Raw genomic sequence first — 17663 nt, forward strand, 5'->3', positions numbered from 1 at the left:
ACAGGAAAACTAACGGTCTAATCTATATAAAAAAACTAGAAACGAGAAACACTTATGAACCACATCAACAAACGACAACCACTGAACATCAGGTTCCTGACTTAGGACACAGGTGCAAACAAATGCAGCGGGTTTGAACGTTTTATCTGGCGCCATGTCTACGTTTCATTTAGCTAAACATATAAAATTATTAATTGAGAATTGATCACGATTTTCATGATTCAACAATTAATCAATAAACACCCAGACACATTTTTAAATTTAACATTAGATCGAATATATATAGTACAATATTATAACTACATAACATAGATTAATAGATGGAGATGTGGGTATGCATCAATTAAACATAAAACAAGTCAACGCCAAAAAAAGCCAGTTTTGAAAAACAACAAATAATTTTCAACAATAGTCAGATGACCATGCAATATGTCAGCTCTAAATGGTCCAGAGTCTATACAAATTATTAATAAATTACACAGAAACAATCGAAGATCTGCCATCAACACCAAATTCTCCAAATAGCAAAAAAAAACATTGAGACATGTCATCAGACAAATGGTGATTTACCTGAATTGAGACAGGTACATCAATATGTGGCAGGGTTACACTAGTTTTTTTTTTAATATCTTTTTAGTACATGATTCAATTATTATCTGACATAACACTAACGAAAAGCTTGATTTAACTCGTAATTTCCGGGTTTTAGCATTGAAATGATATTATTATAATTAAATGTTTCTTTTTAAGCATAAGGTGATAATATCAGGACCGTGTGCACATTTTAGTGTAAAGCGTTCAACGCTTCATTCAATAAAGGCTTCGGTTAACACTTTAAATCCTAATAAAATTACAAAAAAAAAAGAACATCAAAATCTTAAATAACGCGACAGAAGAGTATTTCAATTTGAATAGAGCGCTTTATATTTAACTCTATGAGAAAATATGAAGAAGTTGCCTTATATATTATGTATATGAATGACACAATTCAAGGGAATGTATTTGTATTTACTTTTTTAAAAACCAAGGCTAGCTTTTTGTTTATTTCGGTATTATAAATAGACGACAAAGCCTTACAATTCGACATTTTTTCGAGTAGATTCAATAATTAGGTATGTCTTAATTTCTTAAGAATACGACGCTATCATATCTAAATTTGTTAATATTTTTTTGGCAAATAAAATAAAATGCAATTCGGCTCGAATTCCATTCCTATACAAGTTATATTTTCAATTCTCTTTTGTGTATTAAAAAAACCACATGTTTCTTTAGCTAATATGTTCATAGTTTGGTTAACTAGATTCTATTAAATTCTTAATACCACAATTGAGACGTCCGGACAAGCCAGATTGGTTAACTTTCCTTAAATATCTGACCTATCAAAGACTCGTACCGTATAAAGAACTTGTTATGGACAATTGAACACATTCTACATTTGAGATATGAGTTGAAAATGTTTCTGGTAAATGGGGTATCGCCAACTTCAACCTGATCCCTATGTTCAGTCTATCTTATGAGTATATAAAGCAATTTCTCCGGGGTCTCTGATATGTAGTTTTTAAAACCATTATATTTTTAGATACACATGTTGACCTTTAAAACATTCCACGACAGGAATATCATGAGTGACGTTGTGTTATATGTTTCGATCATTTATCCACTACAAATATGTTACAGTATAAAAATCTTAATAAAAATATCGAACTACCAGGTAAATTAAAAACTGAGAAGCCATAAAACCTGACAAAATAAAAACGTTAGACTATATGTATCAATCAACGGAACGAATTGAAAATAACTGTCATGTTCTTGACTTTTCCGATGAGAAACTAGTTAAACCTTCCACTTGTATGCAGTTGCGTATAGTTCCTTTATATTGACAAACGGTAAACTGGCTTCGGAAAATACATCTTTTTCTAACTTCGTTAAAAATACTCCGATTAAAAACTGTTTTAAGGTTGTTATGTAGTTTTATTTCAGTTGATTTAAGAACTACTGCTTTGATTCCTTTTGAATGCGTTTTCTCAGATAATACCCATAATGAGACATTGGTAAAGATTTAGATTAGATATTTCCTAAGCTTATGACATTATACAACTTTGCGAAGACTTTATTACTTTCTGAAATTCATGACATAGTTTCACTGCACGACCTTGATAAACCAAGAACTAACGAAACAGCTGTTTGTTGTTATTAGAGGGAACATATACATATTGAAAGGAAGATTATTAAACGAAATATTATAAATTAGAATGAAATATCGCCCCGATTGTGTAATTTATACATACATATTGTAGGTCTATAAGTATCATGTTCCACCTCAGTGGTCACGCTGTAGAGTACTCGTCTTGAGTGCGGGGAGGTCGTTGGTACGATCCTAGGTCGGCTCATCCGAAAAATAGAAAATCGGTATGTGTTTCTTCTCGCGAGCTTTAGTTCAAATTATATCTGCAGGTAGGGTAACATGCATGTCTTCATGTGGACTGTTACCTTGTGAACTAGTACGGTTAATTCCTGACTCAGCATGACGTCTGGTCAAGTACAAAGTAGGGTTCATATTCATATCACATTATCATATTCTCGTCTTAATATGCATGTAACATTTGTCATGAACATTTAATCATCATCATCATCATCATCATCATCATTAAAAGTTCAACAACGGAAAAGTTAATTGATAATTAGGGGGAAAATTTTCAGCACTTGCCGTTAATTGCTGAGTGTCGTATTTCCTTTCTCGTTTTTTGTTTTAGCATAAATCAGGGTCATTAGTTTTTTTTCTTTTGAATCGTAGCTTATGGTTTATAACAGCGAACTATGCGGGTTTGCTCTAAATTTGATTGTGTGATTGATTAATATTTGATATTTTCTTAATGTCCAGTGACAAATATTTTGTGAATGTTCAGAACTAGCTCCATGGTTGAAGGATGTACGGTGACCTATAGTTCAGGAAGTGATAATTGTGTAAACAATCGAAATCCTGTCCGTTTGCAGATGTCTGGTAAATCGACAACTGATCTAAAAAAATGTAGATTTTTCAGAGATATTCGATAAAAGATTAAAGTAAGTTGAAAACACTTGCTTCAAATTTTTTTTCAGATATTTCATGAATATTCAGGACAATAGCCCTATAATAGAAAGTTCACCAAAATTGCATGAGTTCAATAATCAGTTTTTTGTGAGAAAAAAATAAAGAAAATCGTAATTCCGTAGAAGAGAGGTAAATAACTGGTTTGCTGAATTTCAGAAATTATTTCTCGTGCCGATTATAAATTTTATAGATTTTAAAAGACAAAAAAGGCAACAACAGAACGAAATCTGATTCTTTTTTATCGACTCCCTATAGAGATAACTTCAATTCTAATTTCTATGTGCTACATAACCAGACATGCAACGTCCACGAAATGTAAGTAACAGCTGACTGTATTACTGATTTGAAGAAAACAAATATAGAAAATAACAAGGTAAATATTTATCAATTAGAAACTGTATTTTTTATAAGTAATTGCGTAATCGTGAAAGTATACGCTTGCCAAACCTTAGTGTGTCTGTTATAATTACCTACATTGTGACTTATCTAGTGTCACTCGTTAATATTCTTTATTATCTCCTATCCCGTATAACAAATTTCAGTTCTCAAAGGACAACGGAATTGTTTTATACGAATATCTCTGAGACAAATATAAAATTTCTATCAATTTTAATGTGAAATCTGTAAAAAAAAAATAAGTTAAGTCTTCTTTACTACTTTATCTAAATTTCCTGATTATGTAACAGAAACACTCATCTACGTTATCCTTTGCCTTATCTAGATAGATATCAATGGGTAATTTCAATAGTCATCATCAAAAATAAAAAAATAAAGCGTTACATTTTAGTAAAGCAGTGATAAAATATCCACTTGTTAAGTTTGATTCACGGTTTGTTTAAAGTCTAGAGAGTCAACTTACATTATAAATTAAACACTGTAAGTATACATGTCTCGTTTTTGGGGGAAAATCTATGACAGACAAGAAAATAAAAGGTATATCAAAACACAAGAAATGATTACAGCTGTACAGGATACTAGTATAGAGTTATCAAATCTTGTCTATTCTGATTGGGAACACTCATTTAATTCAAAGGAACATTTCAATATTTTTTTCAAAATTTCTGCAAGTAAAAAAGACGAACTTCTGCTCTTTGTGACAGGTTATTTAAAATTGTTGCGAGGCTTTGGTATTAAAGATGTTGAATTAAAGATTTCAATTTTGAAACTACAAACTTAAATTCATAAATTTTAAGAGAATGCGCTTGAGTGTATTTAGACATTAAATGAAGTCCGAGATTACACACAAGTCTTATCTGGGTTTTGTATAAGATGCATGGTCGGTTGGAGCTTGGAAGACTTGTCAAGTGTGTGAATTCGGAATATGGCTTGTGTATGGCACATTTTTGGTTTATCCTTTGTGTTTGCATTTTGTTTTGTTGTTGTTATTTGTTTCTATTATCTTGTTTTAGCTTATATATGTATGTGTGCTGTAATAGTTTGCTTTTGGGTTTTTTGGGGTTTTTTTTATAGTATTTTTTTTTAGGGTTTGAAGTTGCGGGAACAAGGGTTGTTAAAAATTGACAGAGAAATAACATAACACAAAACTATTTGAAGTCTGAAATACAAAACTGTTCGGAAGTGTAAAATAAAAACGTTTTTCACTCGAATTAGAATGTAAAACAAAATGTTTTATTGACGAATTTCTTGAATATAAGAACCAAAAAAAAATGCGTAAATGACAATAAATTATCATATTTGTTAATGTTATCAGTTTAAAAGGAACAATGAAGAATTTGATGCTTCTTATCTTTTGTTTGATCATTGCTGTTTACTCAAATCCATACAGAAATATTGGACACTATAAAGGTTTGTACATTATACACATACTTTACTGTAGTAACATGACTTTTGTGAAATCCGTAGGGCTAATATTGCCTGTATTTGTTTCATTCACAGAGTCAAAAATTGAAAGTTGGCATATCCTACTGGAAATTTAATATTAAAGAGTCTATAAAACATATTTAAAATTAAAAAGCTAAAAAATGAAATTAAAATAAGTATATGATTTTCAAAATTATGTTAATCTTATTGATAAATGAACAAAACAATATAATCTGGATACTTCAGCGCAAACAGGGCACTTGTGATATCACAATGCATGATAAACAAGCTCAGTGAAAATTGCATATTTGACCTAGAAAAATGCCATCGTACATATACTTTTTCGACCAAATAGAAATGAGCAAATTTAAAGCTTTACCTACCCAAAAAGATATTTAAACAAATTTTAGAAAAAGCTCATCGAAGATTAACATCATTATAAAATAAGTTTTGTATCAAAATGTCTTTGAGGGAAGCATTTGCTCATAGTTAAATACTGATGGCTTGCTCTCAAAATAGGTTATTTCAGCAGTTTTTGAACATGCACACACTACTGTTGTCTTAATTTTGTACTAAATTGAAGAAGTGTATTGCTACTATGTAAGATAAAATTATTTTTTTGTTAATATTTTATAACTTTTACAATTATTCATATTCTTTTTCTTAATTTCAATTTGGGAATTAACAGTTCATGTATCTGATGACAAATCGGATTTGATATTTAAACCTCCGCTATATCTGTCCTAGATCTAAAACTATTTATTAACAATCAGCTTTGGATATGAAGCTATAAATAAGTGTAACACCCTCACAACTTTAACAAAAACAATTAAAAATGTCAGATTGAACTTCCAAGCATGCAACAAAAACGTATCAATTCGAAACAAATATACGCTTAAAACTTACCTACCTAAGTCTACCCAAGTGTTTCCAAACGCAGGAGGTCAGTTTGCTCCTCTATATTTGGCTCTGTTTCCTCATTACTAACTACACTAACCTGATTAACATTACTGTTTGCTTATCGTATAAGTGTAAAAAATATATATATAAATGTTTAATACGCGTTTAAATAGTTATGGAATATCAATATATAATTTGACTTTGATATTTATATGTCTTCAAAAATTGCCTCTCGCAAATTTAGGAATGTCCGAGAATGTTCATTCATCTATAAGATAAGAAAATATTTTTATTCCAAAATTCTTGAAATATATGGTATTACAAATTAGGCTGGAATAATTTTGATATTCTTCCTATTAATAGAAGTCCATTTCTAGGGACTTCTGGTATTAATTATGCTTGTATAGGTTACATATTTTTGGTGGATGATTGTCTCATTAGCAAACATATCGCATCTCCTTATTTTAATATGTATTACGATAATGACCTTCTTAACTAGGTTATGTTGGATGTTTCATCGACGACTACAATAGATTGTTAAAGCATAGGATAAAACCCTTACATCAGATTACATTAGAGAAATGCAGACATCACTGCAGGGGATACAGATATCTTGGGTTACAGGTAAACAATCACTTACAACTTGCCAGGCGATGCTCTAAATTAACAAAGTATATGTGGTTCGCGTTTTTAGTAGACCTGTTATAATTGTCAGTCCAAACATGATTCATTATCGAGAGCTTCAACCGACAAATTAACCAAATTAATTGTAAGCAGATTTAGTGTGGTCTAAAAAATCAAAAAAAACATCTAGACGACAAAAATCTCTAGAAGGACAGCTAACACCATGGCCAAAAGACAAAAATCATTAGAAGGACAGATAATACCATGGCCAAAAGACAAAAATCATTAGAAGGACAGATAATACCATGGCCAAAAGACAAAAATCATTAGAAGGACAGATAATACCATGGCCAAAAGACAAAAATCATTAGAAGGACAGATAATACCATGGCCAAAAGACAAAGATCGTTAGAAGGACAGATAACACCATGGCCAAAAGACAAAAAATCATTAGAAGGACAGATAATACCATGGCCAAAAGACAAAAATCATTAAAAGGACAGATAATACCATGGCCAAAAGACAAAAATCATTAGAAGGACAGATAACACCATGGCCAAAAGATAAAAATCATTAGAAGGACAGATAATACCATGGCCAAAAGATAAAAATCATTAAAAAGACAGATAATACCATGGCCAAAAGACAAAAATCATTAGAAGGACAGATAACACCATGGCCAAAAGACAAAAATCACTAGAAGGACAGGTAATACCATGGCCAAAAGACAAAAATCACTAGAAAGACAGATAACACCATGACCAAAAGACAAAAATTCAAAATAGTCAACAAAACACTACATAGAAAGCTAAAGACTGAGAAAGAACCTTACCAAAATTCAGGAGATCTTAGTTGCACTCGAAGTCAATGCATTTTCGGGTTTAACACCCTTCTCGTTACTCGTTTTAAAATTCGGTTTTTCAAAGTCGATAATAAGGGATACATTATTATAGGGTATTGGTAAAGGGGCAAAAGATATCAAGGTAACATTCAAACTCATAAGTCGAGATAAAGTGACAATGTTATGGTAAATTGATAAGGAAGACGAACAAGATACAAATAAATTCACGAAACACTGTATAAAGACAAAAGACAGAGCAACATATGAACCTCACTAAAACCTGTGGTTGATATGAGGTGTTCCGGAAGTGTAAGCAGAATCTGCTCCACCACGAGTGGCACCCACCATGCCATGGTAGATGCATCATTTGTTACCCTGAGATATTACATAATTCGTAAAACTTCGAAACCTGTAAACTCTCTAACCCGAAAGCATAACCGACTGTGAATGTTTAAAATTTGAATACGAAGTCTTTCAAGACAAGGGATAGAAAATGTCATGACCGAAAAAAAACCAAATTTGACAATGCAACTTTTTCTTAAAATTGGGTTCTAAGAAATATTTCCAGAAACGGATGGTGTTTAATGAATATTTGTAATTGATAAAAAAATAATTACACTAAAATCCTTGATGGGAGAGTTAAATCTTCTGTAAAGTTTAAATTTAGGTTGAAACTGACCTCGAAATTTATACAGTTGGTAGGGTTGGTACAATCTTTTGAAAATATTCCTGAAAAATGGCTAAGTTCCAAAATCTGTAAACACGGGACAGGCCAGGATCCTAAAACGACTCTGAAATAAAACAGGTGCACAACTTCTATATGTGTGCAATCTGTCGATGAAGTTTCAGGTATATTAGTTGATAAATATAAGAGGAGTTGATTACACAAAATTGGTTACGTCTTTTCAAAATTTTTCTAAAAATGACTATGTTCTATAAATAAATCCTCTAATATTTCAATAAAACTGGTAAACAACTTCAATATTTGCAAAATTTTTGTGTGAGTTTCAGGGATCTGGATTGAAAACTCAAGAGGAGTTGATAACATAAAAAGTTTTGCAGCTATATTTGTGGATCACGGGAAAATGTCACTTTGTTTTCAAAGTTGCATATTATATTATAGGACACCGTCAAATTTCTTTAACGCTGTCATTTAAAACTTCTATAAAACCGTTGTTTTCCGTTAAATAAGTGTTCATCGATCAATGAAACATTTTTCCTGAGTGAGGATCACCTTTGCGAAATCAACCAAATACATTTTATTTATTTTCTGGCAAAGGAAGACATTCAGATTTAAGAATTTTGTTTAGTGTGGAGTTATGGCACAACATAAGAACAAAATCTGAAAATCAGTTGAAAAAGGCTGAACTCATCAGATCGATACAAAGCAGAAAAACAACTAACAAATACACAAACCGGACGTGGCAGGGTATTTATACATCCCTTACAACAAAAAAGACACAAAGTACAGATCTGAGGGTACTCGCGAGTTACTGACAACTTGTTCAAAAACACTGGACACTTTTAATTTGCAAAACACTCATTTGCAAATCCGCCGCCGCCTCTCCTTAGACCTACAGTGTCGTGTAAATAACCAAAATGTGCGGAATTACATGGGATTCAATAATTTCATTGCTTTTCTGCTGTTATTATTATATATATTTTGTAATTTGATTTAGAAAAACATGGGATTTTCAATATCCCATGGGATAAGGCAAATCCCATGGGATTGACCATTATCCCATGGGATTTTGGTTAAATCCCATAGGATTTTTTTGGGTCCCATGGGATAATTGTAGTCCCATGGGATATTTGTTGTCCCATGGGACTATAATTATCCCATGGGATTTTTAATATCCCATGGGATTTTTAATATCCCATGGGACAAAATAAAATCCTATGGAATTCAAATTATAAATATACAGTAATGCATATGTTAAAATGAATTCTGTTTGGTAGTAAAAAGTTTATAATATATATATGAGTGTATTTTGGTTTTTTTTCATTTTGTCACAAACATGTTTTTAATTTGTTTATATGACAATAAAGATTATTATTATTTTGGAAATATAATAATATTTAAAGTCAAAAAATAAAATCCTTTAACTGAAATAAAATGATGACGTCTTAATAAAAGAAAAAAATATTGATTTGAAATCTTTGTCTTCTTTGTTTTATTATGAAAAATAGAACTGAAAAAAATATTTCATATTCTGACTGAATAAATTGACAAAGCACAGTTAATAGTTTACTCTTTTCATGAGGTAAAGTTTTCTTTGTTATAGTTCCATTGCAATACATGAATATGCAAACGATTTGAATCTTATTCCTTTGTGGTGTTCATAATATTACATTTATATTTGTAAATTTATAAAATAAACACTTTTCCTGTTAAGTTTTAGTTTTCTTGTTTCAGCTTGCTATGAACAATTATTAAGTCCACTATATAAGAGTCAAGTAAATAAATTATTTCATCCACTAGAATATTCCTACAATTCTTAGACAAAACATTTTTGCAATCTGTTCTTCAAAAATCTTCCTCCGTACATCTTTATTGGATGGAGCGATTTAAATGAGTGGACAAAGCAAGTTCATTTGGACAACAAAATACTAATATATTTTTTCATTCCTCCCTTCTTTCAATTGATAATTACGTTGTTGCATTTACATGATTAAGTTCTTGAGCATCTATGATCATGATGATATGACTCCTTTTTGTTTATAGTCATTATGTTGAAATTTCCTTTTTCTTATGTAGGAAAAAACACATTCCATTTCAAATTAATAAAAAAGTCACACTATGTAGAAAAATATCAACTTTAAGTTTGCTGTTCAGTATTGACCTGTTGAATGATGATCATGAAAACCAAGATGTCTGACCTACAAATACACAAAACTCAAAAATTATAAATTAAGAGAAATACAGCAATAAAATGGCTATTTTATCATGTTTATGTACATTTTGATAAAAATTTCATTTGAATATTTAAAATTGTAAGAACTCTTATTTCAGTGCTTTGTGTCTATGGTTTTCATATTAGTTGTTTTTTGTGCCTTGTTGCAGTCTTTTGAGTTAAGCCAATTGCAAAAAATGTTTACAGTTTGTTCAAATGTTGTGCTGTTATTAAAACCACTGTCCAAGGTTAGGGGTGGGTTGGGTGCTCACTAAATGTTTATTTTATTAGTTGATATTTGCTTTGAATTAGCGGTCAGTAACTGTGAGTACTAATAGATCTGTATGTTGAGTCTTTTTTGTTAAAGGGAAAGAATAAATTTCCAGCCACATCCGGTCTGTGTTTTTGGTAGCTGTTTTTCTGCTTTGTTGCATTCTAATGAGTTATTAAAATTGAGAATGAAAACGGGAATGTATCAAAATAACCTGACCCAAGAGCAGAAAAAAACCCTTTTCAACTGATTTTATAGTTTTTATTTTTATATGACACCTTGCAGTCATTCCATACACCAACAAGTAGACATATGCTTATAATATCTGATAAAATGAATAAAATGCTCCGCTGGGCGCAGCTTGATACGACCGCAGAGGTCTAACCCTGAACAGTTGGGGCAAGTATGGACACAACATTCAAGCTTGATACAGCACTGAATTTGGATTGTGATTAAATACTTGACACAGCATAGGTTTCTGACACAGAATGAATGTGGTCTAAGAACTTAAAAATTTTTAATTTACCTATTCAAACCATATCATTATTATTTGCTTTTATAGATAAATCAGAAATAACCAATTTAAAATAGAAAATTTTAAAGAAAAAAAAAAAGGAAAAAAAGGGGGAAAAAAATCCCCCCCCCCCCCAATTTTTTGAACCCCCTTATGATTCATCACCCCAAACTCAATCCCAGCCTTCCCTTTGTGGTATGGTACCTTGCAGTACAATTTCAGAGAGATCCATACACTTATACACAAGTTATTGTCTGGAAACTAGAAAAATGCTTGTTTTTTTTGCCCCTTTTTGGCCCCAAATTCCTAAACGTTTAGGGCAATTACCCCCAAACTCAAACCCAGCTTTCCCTTTGTGATATTGAACCTTGTAGTACAATTTCATAAAGATCCATACACTTACACACAAGTTATTGTCCTGAAACTAGAAAAATGCTTGTTTTTTGCCCCTTTTGACCCCAAATTCCTAAACGTTTAGGGCAATTACCCCCAAACTCACACCCAGCTTTCCCTTTGTGATATTGAACCTTGTAGTACAATTTCAGAGAGATCCATACACTTGAACACAAGTTATTGTCTGGAAACTAGAAAAATGCTTATTTTTGCCCCTTTTTTACTAAACATTTTGGGCAATTACCCCCAAACTCAATTCCAGCTTTCCCTTTATGATATGGAACCTTGTAGTACAATTTCAGAAAGATCCATACACTTACACACAAGTTGTTGTCATGAAACTAGAAAAATTCTTGTTTTTTGCCCCTTTTTTGGCCCCTAATTCCTAAAATTTTACAGCAATTGCCCCCAAAATCAATCCCAGCCTTCCCTTTGTGGTATGGTATGTACAGTACAATTTCAGAGAGATCCTTACACTTGAACACAAGTTATTGTCTGGAAACTAGAAAAATGCTTATTTTTGGTCCCTTTTTGGCCCCTTATTCCTAAACGTTTTGGGCAATTACCCCCAAACTCAATTCCAGCTATCCCTTTGTGATATGGAACCTTGTAGTACAATTTCAGAAAGATCCATACACTTACACACAAGTTATTGTCATGAAACTAGAAAAATGCTTTTTTTTTGCCCCTTTTTTTGGCCCCTAATTCCTAAAATTTGGAGCAATTACCCCCCAAAATCAATCCCAGCCTTCCCTTTGTGATATGGAACCTTGTGGTACAATGTCAGAGAGATCCATACACTAACACACAAGTTATGTCTGGAAGTTACAAAAATGCTTATTTTTGGCCCCTTTTTGGCCCCTAATTCCTTAACTGTTGGTACCATAACCCCCAAAATCAATCCTTATGGTAAAATTTCATAGAGATCCATTCACTTCAACTAAAGTTAGAGTGCGAAAACCAATGTGTCTTCGGATGACGACAACGCCAACGTCATACCAATATATGACCGCAAAATTTTTTTGCGGTCGTATAAAAAAACAAGAAAACTTAGCATTGACCAAAAAACCATAAAATGCGATCATGGTTATATGAATCTGCCAGACAGACATGCACACCTTACAATCGTTACATCCGCCAAATATAATTTACCTGTTGCTAAAAGCATATGATAAACTGACAAAACAATGCAAACTTTTCATTGACCAATGAACCATGAAAATGAGGTCAAGGTCATATAAAACATGCCAGACAGACATGTGCATCTCATAATCATTCCATTCACCAAATATAGGGGCCTTATTCATGTTATTGCTTACAGTATCCGAAAAAAACCACAAAAACTAAACATTGTCCAATGTACTATGATAATAAAGTCAAGGTTAAAGATGAAACTTCTCAGTCAGACATATGCACCTTACAATCATTCCATACACCAAATATAGTTGACCTATTGCTAATTTGAAAATAAGAAAATAGAAAAACTGACCAAAAAACAAAAAAATAACACTGAGCAATGAACCATAAAAATGAGGTCAAGGTCGAATAAAACATGCCAGACTCAGCCTTCACGATAAACTTTTGAGTCCACAAGCCTGAAGCTCAGTTTTTTGAAAATTTTAGTTGGATTCTGTTGGCTTGTAGAGAAAAATTTTACAAGCCTGAAAGCAATTTTACAAGCCAATGCTGTAGGACTTGTGGTTAAGCGTGAAGACTGCAGACTAACATGTACATCCTTAAAAATTTTCATACACCAAATATACTTGACATGTTGCATACAGTATTAGAAAAACTGGACATTTTTACCTAGGAATAGTGATGTCATGGACTAGGAAAATTAGTCTGGGGACATAAATTACTGACATCGGACTAAATATACTAGTAAATTCTGTATCCATGGACTTTTTATACTAGTTATATTTGTCTGACCAGACAATTTATCTCTTACACTAGTCCTCAGAGAGACATGTCACCTTACCTTGACACATTATTCTGACTCTGAACAAACCAGTATTTGCTCTTACTCCTTAATAATACTGCGTGCTTAGGGGAGAAGCAGCAAATACCAACTTTAAAGTCTTTGGTTTTATCCGGTTGGGTTCAAAATAAACAACCTTCTGCACGTGAGGTGAACACACTACCACGAGACCAGGCAGTATAATATAAGGAGTTTACCCAAGATTTAAAGTTTCCACGTTTTTGCAAAAACTGGATCAAAATCATCATTGAAAAGCAATAACTTTTTAATAAGATTTAAGTTTCTCTTTAATTATTACAGTTTTCGAGATAAAAAGGCAAATTCAAGAAATATGAAGAAAAAAAAAATGGTTAAAATCTGTATTTAAGGCAACAACTCCTATGAGTCAGCTGCCAGTTTTGATGCAAATGGACAGTAGATTTTTTTTTCAACATTCTGAACATTTCTACCCTTGTCAGATATTGCCTATCTATTTTAGCCTTTTGTAGCTTATTACTCAGTTTGGCTTTTTAGCCCATTGTTGAAATCTGTACGGTGACCTATATAGTTGTTAACTTCTACGCTTTTAGTTTCTGTTGAAGAGCTGTCACATTGGCAATGATACCATATTTGTATATGTTTTTGTCATGTAGGTGTAAGGAGACAACCTTTTGATTTTCTGGTGGGATAAAAAGGGGTAAACAGATTTTTTATCACCTGGCCTGGTAAGTTTTTCAGGGTTCGTAAGGATAGAAAAGCCGGCAAATTGTAACAAACCCCTGTGGTACGACCATATTTGCCAAAAGATTAGTCCAAATAATTATGACATCTTGCAAAGCTATTTTAACTTTTTTCTGGGCACGTAATAGTCAAAGTTGTGACTGAGTGCGGAAATATGAAGATAGATAGATAGAAAAATATAAAGGGACATAACTGAAGAACGGTAAAAGTGACGCTACCCAAATTTGAACTTGATCTGAGTTTTGTGGTAATAAGCATTGTGTGTAAGTCTCATAACATTTGGTTGAGGCTAACTTAAGTAGAGAACAGAAACTAAAAATTCAGCAATTTTTCTATTTGTAAACACACATAACTCTAGAACGGTTGTGTATAAGTTTTATAACATTTGGTTGAGACAAACTAAAGTTAGAGAACGGAAACGAAAAATTCAGCAATTTTTATGTTTATAAAGGGACATTACTCAAGAATGGTAAAAGTGTCGCCACCAAATTTCGTACTTAACCTGTATTATGTAGTAATAAGCATTGTGTATAAGTTTCATAACATTTGGTTGAGGCAAACTAAAGTTAGAAAACGGAAACAAAAAATTTGTACTTGATCTTAATTTTGTGGTAATGAATATTGGGTATAGGTTTCATAATGTTTGGTTGGGGCAAACTTAAGTTACAGAATGGAAACTAAAAATTTGCAATCTTTCAATTTATAAAGGGGCATAACTCAATAATGGTTAAAGTGACACTACCCAAATTCAACTTGATCTGTGTTTTATCAGTGGAAGTCAAAATTAAACATTGCATTGTATAAAGCATTGATTGTAGTTGATTCAACTATAATAATGGACAAAGGAAGATAATTTCAATTTTAAAAATTACTCGATATTCAGAAGAAAATAAAAATTTTGCAATTTTTCCATTTATAAAGGGGCATAACTCTAGAACAGTTAAAGTGACGCCACCAAAATTCAAACTTGATCTGTTTTTTGTGGTAATAAGCATTGTGTATAAGTTTACTTTAACATTTGGTTGAGGCAAACTCAAGTTAGAGAACGGAAACCAATTTTGAGACGTACGGACGTATGTACGTACAGACGGACAAGGGTAAAACTTAATGCCACCACCGCTACGGCGTGCGCATAAAAAAAAAATAGCCTTGCTAGACGTCATAATTTTGGACTACCAAAAGATGTAACCTAATTCTTACTTGTTTGGGGAAGAGGGGATTAACCGAACCACTATTCAATCTAAATCAGTGAACTGAATTATTGTCTTTTGCAGTAGTCCGAGTCGACATCTGTAACTAATCATGCAAATTGATAGTCAACAGTATACCTTTTTCAGAATGCAGTTCACAAAGAATCACTGGTGATAGGGGAGTGTAACCGATAAATTGATCCTGAATCAGATAAGATTTTCCAAGGACGTATAACTAACACAATACGTCCTTGGATTTTCCCAGTAACGGAGAACCCCTTTCTTTGAGTGAATATAAATAGTGACGGGGGTCTCACAAATAAATTTAAATCTGAATTACAGGAACATCGATTAGCAAAGTAAACTTACATATTAATCTCGAAGTTATTTACGGTAAAGACAGACTGTGCTCCTGAATTAAGGTATTATACATTTGTGTATTTTACTCGTGGGGGGGGGGGGGGGGGGGCACTTCCTATATACAAGGTGATAGGACGTGCCGCTGGAATAGGTCACTTTTTCCAGCTTGAAAATATGGGAATAGGCGGGGAAAACTATCAGAAATATATGATAAGGTCGATAAAGTTCCAATTACTTGTATATGAAAAGCCCTGTCATATTTTCACAGCCGAATGTCTCGCCGTAAGTAAACATTACATACAGAATCTTAGCCTTGAATATTCCACTTTTCCAACACACCCCACGAAAACCAACCAATATGGGAAAAGGTTACAATTTTACCCACGCAATATATGAAAAGGTATACATTTTTAAGATCTAAATTATATGAATAGGGTGGGGTAACAGAACCCCAGCGACACCCCTATCAATTAAGTATTGAAGTGTCCCTCCCCCCCCCCCCCCCCCGGAGGTATTTTACTGCTACAAGATATTTTATTTGCTAATCACGCACCCGTTGATGAGCAGAGAACCATACTTTCAAGCCAGGGGCAGTCTATACTAACAGTTAGTATAGAAAGTCCCTGTAAAAAGGCAGGCAAATCCTAACAGTACTGTAACTTAATGATACATGTATATCAAGTTACAGCACCTCACCCAGCACAGTTAGCACACTGGTGTGTGTCAGTCTTATAATATAAAACTGCGTAGGTTCATATCGTTTGATTCAACGTTTTTTCGGATATTTTTTTAGGGCCGTTGTCAACTTGACATTGTCAAATCCGACCTGCCACTTTGCAACCTGACCTGCAAAAACATAATTCGACTAAAAACAATGTCAGTCAAAATTGCTTTTTGAGACTGGGCGACTGAAAAAGTTTTAAAATGTTACCTTGTGACCCTACTTGGAATTCTTCATTCATCGGCGTGTGTCGGTTTGGCTAAAAAGGGGGCATTGTTTTTTTTTCTTGGGACAAAAAAAAAAATTGTTTCTATCTTTATTAAAAAAAAAATTAAGACCAATCATAAACTTTTTTTGTCAAAACTCAGTGTCGTATTTTATTGTTTTCCCAACAATTTTTAATAAAAGCTTTAAATGTTTGTTTCACTTCCCTCTGACTTCCCTCCTGATTTTTTTTCTCAAGAAATTATAGAATCAGTAAATGGATATATATATATATGTCTGTGGTCACCTTCATGCAGTTAGATAAGAAATTCCAGCATGCATCATCAAATAATTCATGTGTATTTGTGACATCAACATAACTGAAACATTATATTATTTCCCAGTAATTATGTAAATCATTTTGATTTACAATTATATATGTCTGGGACTTATGCATGTTTATATCTCGCAGGCACTTGTCTCAGAAAAAAAAATCCTATATACTTTAATAAAAGTATATAGGAAAAAAATTCTGAGACAAGTGCCTGTGATATATCTGTCAGTCCCAGAATAATAAATATAATTGTATCTTAATCTTTGGAAAAATCCGATTATTAAATTGTTAAATTCTTTTACGTCATGATTATATCAAAGTATACTTTTTAAAGTTTTAAATTTTAAAGTTAAAATGAATATTCCGTTTTGATCTGAGGAAAAACTTTTTAAACTGTAATGACATGGTCAGTCAACTGATTTGTTGAATGGCTGATTACAGGTAATTAAAGCATGCAGTAATTTTCCATTACGACAGTGCGTGTACCCGGGGTGTGTATAACCTATTAGAAATATCATAGTTTTCTAGAGAACATCCTGTCTATGTGTAATACAGATTGATGACATTACACAACATTTTTTTCGTTAAATGTAGTTAAGTATCTGTGTCCATTCCCTATTGCAACACTACAATTCTTTCGAAGAAAAAAATGTTAAAATTAAAAAAAAAAAATCATTTTATATAAAATAAAGAAGAAAAAAGTAGCAAATAAACTTATGTAACTACGCATTGAGTAAACATAATTTCACTTTACATGTACAAACCCTTGAGAAAACGTATCTATAGATGTGTTTAAAAAGGCCAATT

At 32.4% G+C, this 17663-nt stretch overlaps 1 long non-coding RNA gene across 3 annotated transcripts in view; it reads left to right on the plus strand.

Moving 5' to 3' along the window:
* LOC127720851 (uncharacterized) overlaps positions 1-17663 on the plus strand; it is a 79707-nt gene that overhangs the window by 36158 nt on the left and 25886 nt on the right. For all 3 annotated transcript variants that reach the window (XR_007990983.1, XR_007990982.1, XR_007990981.1), the window contains exon 2: positions 6312-6436. This is a non-coding gene — a long non-coding RNA (uncharacterized LOC127720851). The remainder of the gene's footprint in view (positions 1-6311; positions 6437-17663) is intronic.

Source organism: Mytilus californianus, unplaced genomic scaffold (assembly GCF_021869535.1).
Source record: "Mytilus californianus isolate M0D057914Y unplaced genomic scaffold, xbMytCali1.0.p SCAF_1, whole genome shotgun sequence".
Lineage (NCBI taxonomy): Eukaryota > Metazoa > Mollusca > Bivalvia > Mytilida > Mytilidae > Mytilus > Mytilus californianus.